This window comes from Myotis davidii, unplaced genomic scaffold (genome assembly GCF_000327345.1).
Source record: "Myotis davidii unplaced genomic scaffold, ASM32734v1 scaffold223, whole genome shotgun sequence".
Taxonomy (NCBI): Eukaryota; Metazoa; Chordata; class Mammalia; order Chiroptera; family Vespertilionidae; genus Myotis; species Myotis davidii.
Window position 1 is genome coordinate 5,544,744 of NW_006294609.1, and position 9,894 is coordinate 5,554,637.

Sequence of the window (9,894 nt, forward strand, 5' to 3'; positions counted from 1 at the left end):
CCCGCCTCCCGCAGCCGCTCGGTGGTCCTGGACGCCAGGACGGGCCAGCTGCAGCTGGTGGATGGCCGCCAGCCCGACGCCGTGGCCTGGGCCAATCTCACCAACGCCATTCACGAGACAGGGTAAGGGGAGACCCGACTCCGCCCGAACCAGCGGGGGGAGCGGGGGAGGCTGGGCGCAGGGCCTGGCCTGTCCCTAGGACCAGCCTCTGGCCGGCGACAGTGCCCTTGTCTCCCTGGGGGTCAGAGTCCCGCTTCTGAGGATACAGCGCCGCCTTCTGGACCAGGGCCCTGGCTGGGTGGGAGCTGAGGCAGCATCCCCAAACCTTGGCCTGGGGTGCCTGACCTCTGCCCCCCAGAGACCGGGTCCTGGTCTCAGGGCAACTGTGCCTGCATCTGGAAGGGTCCGTGGCTGGTGCTAACAACTTCCCCTTGTCCACACTCCACTGCCCCACCTCCTGGGCCTGCTGAGCTCGCCAGGAAACCAATTTTCACTTTCTCGGTGGTACCTGGCCGATGGGTGCCAGCCTCTCCCCGCTGTTCCGGAACCAAGGCCGCAGGATAGAGCCTGGCTTAGCCAGTCAGAACTCGCACAGACCCCGATGATGCCATGGCTGGGCCCTGCTCCTCCCTTTCTTCTCTCCTGATCCAGGGGGAACTCACGGGGCCAGAGACTTAGTACGGAGCCAAGTGCTCCGTCCCGGGCAATGGCGATCACTGTCCTTCTCGCTGGGACTGTCCGTCTGTTGTGTGACTCTCACCCAATCCCTCTGCCTGTCTGCCTCCCATTTCCCCTTCTTGGTCCAGAGTTTTGAGGATGTACTCTGGCTGGGAGGTTGGGTGGGGCCCCTCTCAGACCTTGTACCAGGGCTTGGGCCCATTCATTCATTCATTCATTCACTCACTCACTCACTCACCTGGTGTGCTTGGCCTTGAGGATAGGGAGCTGAGCAGGTGTGGGCTGGGTCCCCACTCAGTGGGGGAGATGGTGTCAAAAGGGGAACCTGAGTCGGTGGGATTGGGGAAAGTCTGCCTCAAACCTTGTCAGCGGGGCCCTGGCCCTGGATCCAGGCTTTTCTGGGGATCTTGGGGAACTCCACTCCCCACCTTATCCTGGGCTCATCCCAGTGCGTAAACCACATAAACCACATTGCCGTCTCCAGCAGGCATGGCCACTGCTGCCCGCATCCATTTTGCTGGCGTGCATTAATTCCTGCAGATGTTGGGGAGACACAGGACACCCTCATTTTGGTGCTTTGTGGCACTTGGGAGGGTATCAGACAGGAGAAAAAATTGGGAGCGGGGTTTGCTGTAGACACAGGAGCTGGGCAGAGCTAATCTGGGGAGGCTTCTGGGAAGAAGAGGCCTCATGGCTGGCTGGCATCTATGGAGGAACCAGAGCTCTGTGGCTCTGTGACTGCGGTCACTGCTGACTCACACATGTTTTTGGCCCGGCTTAGCAGAGCCAAGAGGGCCTGAATATCTCTGCCTGGATGCCAGCTAGAGGAGGAGGCACAGAGGTGAGGCCAGGATGGGGAGGGGGAGGATTAGGGGATCCCTCCTTTTCTCTAGACCCCAGATTTCACCACTGGGGACCCGGGGGATACACTGCACATCCTCTTCCCTCATAATCTCTCTTTGAGTATCTGACATTGGACCAATACTCCCCACATAGCATGGAAACATTTAGGATTTGGTGTTTGGGGATCAGAGATGCCCCCAGAGTTGGAGCCTGCACCAGCCCAGCTCTGGCCTTGGTCCTGCGGAGGCCGAACCCTCCAGCTTTACCTTTTCCTCCTTCCCTGATCTGTTCCCCCACCAGCTCTTTGCATAAATCACCATCCAGTTAGGAGAGGAAGTGAAGAGCCATATGAGGGAATTAGCCTATTGGGAAGTCAGCAGGCAACCCCAATCCACCAGCCAACGCAGAAACCCAGCCCAGCCAATGGATAAACACAACCCAGCTATTCTCTAAAAAGTGATGCAGCCTTACCTGGTTTGGCTCAGTGGATAGAGCATCGGCCTGCAGACTGAAGGGTCCCAGGTTTGATTCCAGTCAAGGGCATGTACCTTGGTTGCGGCCACATCCCCAGTAGGGGGTGTGCAGGAGGCAGCTGATCGATGTTTCCCTCTCATCGATGCTTCTAACTCTCTATCCCTCTCCCTTCCTCTGTAAAAAATAAATAAAATATATTTTTTAAAAAGGGATGCAAGATAAACATACGCATTCAAGAATGAGAAAGGGGTGACAGCCACAGATAAGGTGGGCACCCTACCTGGTGAGGGCATCCCAGGAATGCTGTACACTGCAGCCAGGTGACCCCCAGCCCATCTCACACAAAAGGTCTGAATTTGCCCAACTGGCTTCTCAGAGGCGCTAGCCACCCCTGACATAAAGTCAGACATAAAGTCAGTGTGGCCCAGTCGGCGTGGCTCAGTGGTTGAGCATCAACCTGTGAACCAGGAAGTCATGGTTCGTTTCCCAGTCAGTGTACACGCCTTGGTTGTGGGCCCGGTCTCCAGTGTGGGGCCTGTAGGAGGCAGCCGATCAATGATTCTTTCTCATCTTTGATGTTTCTCTCTCCCTCTCCCTTCCTCTCTGAAATCAATAAAAAATGTATTTTTAAAAAATCTGTGTGGAAAAAGATTGGCTTCACAGATCCTATGCTGCCAACTTTTAATTTTTGTCGGGCAAGCACATTAAAAACAAAACAGAACAATCCTTACCTACCTCTGTCAATTGTCTCTCATATGGGATCAGCTATTTTAAGAACCAAGCAAGCAGCAGGGACATGATCCCAGAAAAAAAAGCAGCCCTTACTGGGCTCATTTAGCTTAGAAACACCCTCTTGTGGGTGTTTTTGTTTTGCCCAGGGATTGAGGCAGAGTTTCTCAAAGTTGTCCACTGGCACAGCTGCTGACGCCCAAGCCTTCCCATTTCACAGACCAGGAGCTGAGGCTGGGCGGGCAGCATTTCAGGTCTGCAATCAGAGATCTAGGACATTTGCTGTAGGTGGCGGGGGACAGCAATCTTATCTCAGTGCTGAGCCTGGGACAACCTCCCCAGATCAGAAGGAATCTGATTAGGGCTTAGGGCCCGAGGCAATCGAAGGATCTGCAGAGCTCAGCCCGGGCACCTCCAGCACAGGAGCTGGGAGCTGGGAACAAAACTTCCCTCACCCGAGGCCTTCTGGGAAGGTAGGTGGGTACCTGTCCACCCGAGTTTTCTGAAGATTCAGGCGAAATGAATAAGAGCCATCTGAACGGAATCACCCCAGAGGCCCTGGGATAAGGTGGCACTCCGTTGCGTAAGGCAGTGACTCACGCCATATTTGGGGTACTGCGGCCTGGCAGGGGCGGGGGAGGGGAAATGCCACTCTCCACGCAGCCTTCTTCCTGCCCAGCTTGAAAGAAGCCATGCTGCGCTTTTTAAAATGTTGGTGATTATTATAAAAGCAATGAGCTTTTCATGGTAGAAATCCCAGCCGTTCAGAAAGATGGGGTGGGATGTAGGACTTTTTTCCTTTCGGTGGATAACCGCTGTGAGCCCTGTCAACGTAGGAAATGTCCAAACCTGTAAGAATTGTTGTCAGTTTATTTGAGCCAAACTGACGACAATTGCCAGGAAGCAGAATCCCAAGGGATTGAGCAAATGCTCTGGAAGGTGGCAGCCCTACCATTTATTTTATACACCAGAGTCCAAGGGGAAGACCCCAGTGGGTTCCATGAAATCCATTGGGGGTAGATTCGGGAGGCGGGAGAAAGCCACGCGGGGAAACGCGAGGGATTGGATAAAAGGTAGAAGGCACAGGCACATACTTCTCCGACACAGGCGGGTAAGGGGTAGTTAACAGTTAACAATTAGCCTGATGATAAGAATGAGGGGGCCTGTATTTTAGGGAGGGGTGGGGATTACTCTGATATTCCAAAGGCATGTTGTTAGGTAGGTTATCTTAGTCGCAAAAAGAGACAGGCTCGGGGAAGGTTGACCTTTGTCAGGGAAAAGACCTGCCTAGGACATGACTACCCACCACAAACTGCTTTTAGTTGGAAAGTCATTTCAGGCCATCTTCGTGGTTGCTTTAGGTCTCTGAGTTGGCAAGGTTGCCATGCAGGCCTCCCCTTAGCCTGTGGCCCCTTTGCATCCACACCCTGTTAGGTCATTATCTGTGTACACTACCCCCATTAGCTCTCCGAAGGCCGGGGCTGGGTGTCGTTCATCCTTGTCCACCCTGCGTGTCTGGTGCCCAGTGGGCACTCAGGCTGGCCTGCTGGAAGCCTCTGGGTTGGTGGTTTGCTAGTCTTTCCTCTCCACACCCTCCTCTGGGCAGAGCTATTCCTGCCTGAGAGCTCCTGGTGGCATTTCAGCTGCCTTCCCAGGAGGCAATCCTGGCGAGCCTGGCTCCGCCTCCTCCTGGGGCCTCCTCAAGGTCACATAAGTGTCTTCCCGTTGCCCTCCTTGCCTTAATAGAAATTGTCTTAGATGTTTTCCTCCTAGTCCCAGGAGTCACCTGGGTGACTTGTTTTGGGTCTTTGGAGCAAGGATAAAATCCAGACCCACCAAGGAGAAGGCTGGTAGATTTGGCTGCACGAAAACGAAACCTCTATGTGCAAAAGCAAAGATCGATGAAAACACAAACATATTTCCAATATTAGTGACAAGCCAAGGGCGAATACATATGCAGAGAATTTCACCCAGCCATAAGAAGAGATTTTAAAAAACACAACGGAGAAAAATGAATGAAGGACATGAACCAAAGAATTATAAATGACCAGTGAAATTAAGGAAATAGCCCTGGGCGGTGTGGCTCCGTTGGTTGAGTGGCGACCGGGTGCACCGAGTCGCCGGTTCCATTCCGGGTCAGGGAACACGCCCGGGTTGCAGGCTCAATCCCAGGGGGAAGCATGCAGGAGGCGGCCAGTCCATGTTTCTCTCTCACATCAATGTTTTCTCTTCCTCTCCCTTCTTCCCTCTCTCTAAAAGCATTAAAAAACATATTTATAAAAAGAGTTAATAGACATGCGAGTGACTAGAACAGTGCCTGGCACAGAGGAAGACCTGATATTAATGTGGGGGCTGGAATGAAGGTTATTTCAGTTCTTGGGGGAGGCAGCTTGTCAGTATTCATTCAAATTAAAAATATGTGTTCCCTGCGACCCAGCCTTTTCTCTTTTAGGGATTTAGCCTGACAAGTGCACAGGGACAGACAGACATGCTCATGTGAAGGCAGTTCGTCGCTGGTGTTGGGATGGTTTAACACTGGGGACACTGTGCCGAGCGGAGGGCCGCTCTGCACCTGTCCCTGGGCTGACCACGTGTCCCCTCCCCTCCCTCTCAGGTGGGCCTTTCTGGAGCTGCACACCAATGGCCACTACAATGACAGCCTGCAGGCCTACGCGGCGGGCGTGGTGGAGGCCGCTGTGACCGAGGAGGTAAGGCCAGATGGGGACACCAGGGCTCCTGCCTCCCCCACTCCCCACCAACGTGTCCCCAGGGAGCTTCGGACGGTGCCTGCCGAGGTCTGTGCAGAGTGGGCTTCCCGCCCCAGCCCTCCGTCTGGCTGGGGAGAAAGGCTCACGTGCATTCCTTAAACGTTTCCACGAGGCTCCGTTCAATGCAGATAAAAAACACATAACGTATTCCAGGTTATAAAGCACAGTGATCACGTGAGCACCCACACTAAAACCTACAATGTTCCTGACATTATCGCAGCCCCCCTCCCAACCCATTCCCCCCGTTTTCCCTTCCCCTTGAGGTACCCCACCCTAAATGTGGTGCCTGCCATTCCCATTCATTCAGTCATCAGTCATTTATATTGAGATACAGTTCATAGGCCGTAAAACTCTCTATTTTAAAATGTCTGATTCAGTGGGGTTTTTTAGTATCTTCATAAGGTTGTGCAGCCATCACCACTATCTAATTCCAGAACATTCTTATCACCCCAGAAAGAAACCCCATATGCATCAGCAGTCACCTTCCTTTTCCCCCTCCATACCCCAGCCCAGGGGTGGGCAACCCCTGGCACGCGTGCCAAACACATACCTAGAGTGGGGGTCCTGGTAACAGAGGGTGTGTAATCTAGGACAGACTTCCAAGGCTAACGGGTTCAGCGGAGGGAGATGTTCGGCGTCGGGCCCCGCTTGGGGTAAGCGCTGGCCGGGTGAGGAGGGCCGTCAGGGAGAGGAGCCAGTGTGAGCAGAGGCGCCCGGGGCTCTGGGTGAGGACTCTTAACCCAAGTGGGGAGCCGGTGGGGTCCGCAGGGGAGAGCGCAGCCCGCTGCCCTGCCCTCGCCCACCTCGCCCGCCTCGCCCCCCGCAGCTCATCTATATGCACTGGATGAACACGGTGGTGAACTACTGCGGCCCCTTCGAGTACGAGGTCGGTTACTGCGAGAGGCTCAAGGGCTTCCTGGAAGCCAACCTGGCGTGGATGCAGAGGCAGGTGGAGCTGAACAAGGACTCCGCCTACTGGCACCAGGTGGGCGGGGCCGCGTGCTCAGTGGGAGGGGGTGCGTGCTCAGTGGGAGGGGGCGCGGGGTGGGACTGCTGTGGGGACCTGTGTCCCGCCCCTTCTGGCCAGTCCTTGGATGTGGCCATCGTTGTCTGCCTCCCTCCAAATAGACCTGCCATTCATCCATCTGTCCTGTCTCCACCCGTCCTTCCTTCCATCCTTTCTTCCATCCATCCACCCACCCACGTGATGGAGCTCCAGCTGTCCCTCCTGGCCTCCCTGTCTCCCCAGCCCATTCTGCCCTCCCGCCGTCACAGCCCCTGGAGTGCGTTGCCAGCGCGCTGTTTTACTTGCATGCAAGGGAGGCGCTGGGTTGACTGCATTAGAAAAGTCTTCATCGAAGAGGAAGGGGAAGGGGAAACTAGAAAACCCAGGAAGTTGGGGCGCAGTGATTGTGGTTTCCTGAGCCAGGTGAGCTGCTGATTAGCCCAGAGACCCAGGTAGGGCACTGTGCCTGGGGGCCGCTGGCCAGGTCATTAACGAAGTCATTCATGTATGGACCCCCTGGCACCCCTCGAGTTTAACTGTGAAGCGCACACCACGGTGATCTCTGGAAGTGCCTGCCAGTGTCTGTGAGCACCTCCACCTCACCTGGGCCAGGTGTGCACCTGCCCCTCAGTAGAATTTCTTACTGTCCACCCGCCCACCTGTTCCTACCCTCACTAGAACAGGCTCTTCCTCCCTCCCATTCACCCATCTATCCATTCATCTGTCTACCCACCAACACATCATCCATCTGGCAGATGCTTACGAAGTACCTGGCATGTGCCCAGCCCAGTTCAAGGCCCTGCGGGGACACAGTGATGATACCCCATGGTTACAGAACAATGACAGTGATGATGGGGGGAGAAGTCAGCCACATGAAACAGGTGTCCTGAGGCAGCAGCACAGCCAGTAGCTAAACTCAGAACAGCCTGGGAGGCTTCCTGGAGGAGGTGGCTTTAAGCTGGGCTCTTAAGTGGGCGTGATTTGGAAGTTGGCACAGGGCAGGGACATAGTTAATTAATTGAAGGCAGGAGGGCGCTTGGCATGGAGGGGTAGTGGTGGGTCAGGGCTGGCTGGGGCCTGGCGGGTGCACCTAGGCCTCTCTGCTCTGTCTGGACCCCAGGCAGGAGAAGGTGTGAGCCTGGAGGAGGCCTCACCCCCTCTACCCCCTCCGCAGGTGCGGCTGACCCTCCTGCAGCTGAAGGGCCTAGAGGACAGCTATGAAGGCAGTGTGGCCTTCCCAAGCGGCAAGTTCACCATCAAACCCTTGGGCTTCCTGTAAGTGCCACCCCAGAGTGGACAGGGCAGGGGAGAGGGCACACACCTCATAGTCAGACAGCCTGGGCCCCGTACTGGCTGTGCCACTTCCTGGCTCCGTGGTCTCGGGCCGATCACCTGCCCCCAACCCCCAGAGGCTGTTTCCTCCTCTGTGACGTGGGTCTGTGATAGACTCAGAGCAGGCACGTAACCCGGTGGCGCCCCGGCCTCCTCAGCCTGTTGCAGATCTCTGGGGACCTGGAGGACCTAGAGCTGGCCCTGAATAAGACCAAGACCAAGCACACTTTGGGCTCTGGCTCCTGCTCCGCCCTCATCAAGCTGCTGCCCGGCCACAGTGACCTCCTGGTCGCCCACAACACCTGGAACTCCTACCAGAACATGCTGCGCATCATCAAGAAGTACTGGTTCCAGTTCCAAGAAGGCCCCCAAGGTGGGTGGCTGTGGGTGTGTCTGTGTGTGGGCACACGGGCAGGGTGGGGGAAGGGTGCTGGGAGATGTGGGTCTTGGCCTTCGGCACATTGCGGTCACTATAGGGCCATTCGAAGAGCTCATCGTATGTTTAGCATGTTAATTTCCTCTTAGGAAATGTTTATTTCACAAGCTGTATTCATTAGCTAGTGCTGTATAACAAATCGCCTCTGCATTTAAAACAACAAAAGCTTAAAACCACCATTTTGGGGGGGGGGTCACCTGTCTATGGGTCAGCTGGGTGGTTTTGTTGTCCTGGGCAGACCTGGCTGATCTTGGCTGGCTCACTGATGCTTCAGGGTCAGCTGGGGCCAGCTGGCTGACCTAGCATGGCCTCATTCCTGGGCGTGCGGTTGGCTGTCAGCTGGCGTGATGGGGCAGCTGGACTTGATGGCCAGCTCGGGCTTGTTCACCTGACATGTGGGCAGGGAAGTGTGGAAGGCCTCGTGAGAGCTGGTTAAACAACTGGCAGAGCATTCGGATGCTCAAAGCAAGTCAGGTGACCAGCTCAGATTCCAGAGGTGGGGGACTAGCCCCCACCATTCGATGTGAGGCGCTGCAGAGCCCATTGCAATGACTAGCCCCAGGGTCAACCCTAGAGGTAGCCACTGAAATATGGAAACAACCTAAGTGCCCATGTGGCCATTGATGGGTGAATGGATTAAGCAAATATGGTGTACAAACACACACACACACACACACACACACACACACTCACACACACTGGAATATTATTCAGCCGTAAAAAAGAAAGCAAGCCTGTTACTTACAACAACATGGATGGACCTTGAGGGCATGATGCTAAGTGAAATAAGCCAGACACAAAAAGACAAATCCTGCATGATACCCCTTATATAGAGAATATAAAAAAGTCGAAGTCATAGAAGCAGAGAGTAGATTGGTGGTTGCCAGAGGCTAGGGGTGGGGGAAGAGGGAGTACAAGCTTCCGGTTAGAACAGGGGTCCTCAAACTTTTTAAACAGGGAGCCAGTTCACTGTCCCTCGGACCGTTGGAGGGCCAGACTATAGTTTAAAAAAAACACAACTATGAACAAATTTCTATGCGCACTGCACATATCTTATTTTGAAGTAAAAAAACAAAACGGGAACGAATACAATGTTTGTATTTGCATGTGGCCCGTGGGCCGTAGTTTGAGGACCCCTGGGTTAGAAGATGAGGAAGCTCTGGGGCCCTAACGTAGGGTGGTGACTCTTGTTAGCAGTGCTGTTGTATACTTGGACTCTGCTAAGAGAGTAGAACTTAGGCGTTCTCACCACACACACTAACAGGGGACTGTGTGAGCTGGTGGACGTGTCAATTAGCTGGATTATGGTCATCATTTCAGAGCGTATTAACTCATCCCATTGTGTACCTTAAATATTGACCATTTGTGTTTGTTAATTATATCTCAATAAAGCCAGGGAAAAGAATACCCCCCAGACAAAGCCCATGCTCTCAGATTCCTGGGTATTGCCCTCTGGATTACATTTTTTGCAGTCGGTCTTGGTAATAAAAAACAAAACAAAAGGGAAGCCAGCCCAGCCAGTGTGGCACAGTTGGTTGAGCATTGACCCATGAACCGAGAAGTTACTGGTTCAGTTCTGGGTCAGAGCACATGCCCCCCGGGTTGCAGGCTCGATCCCCAGTAGGGGG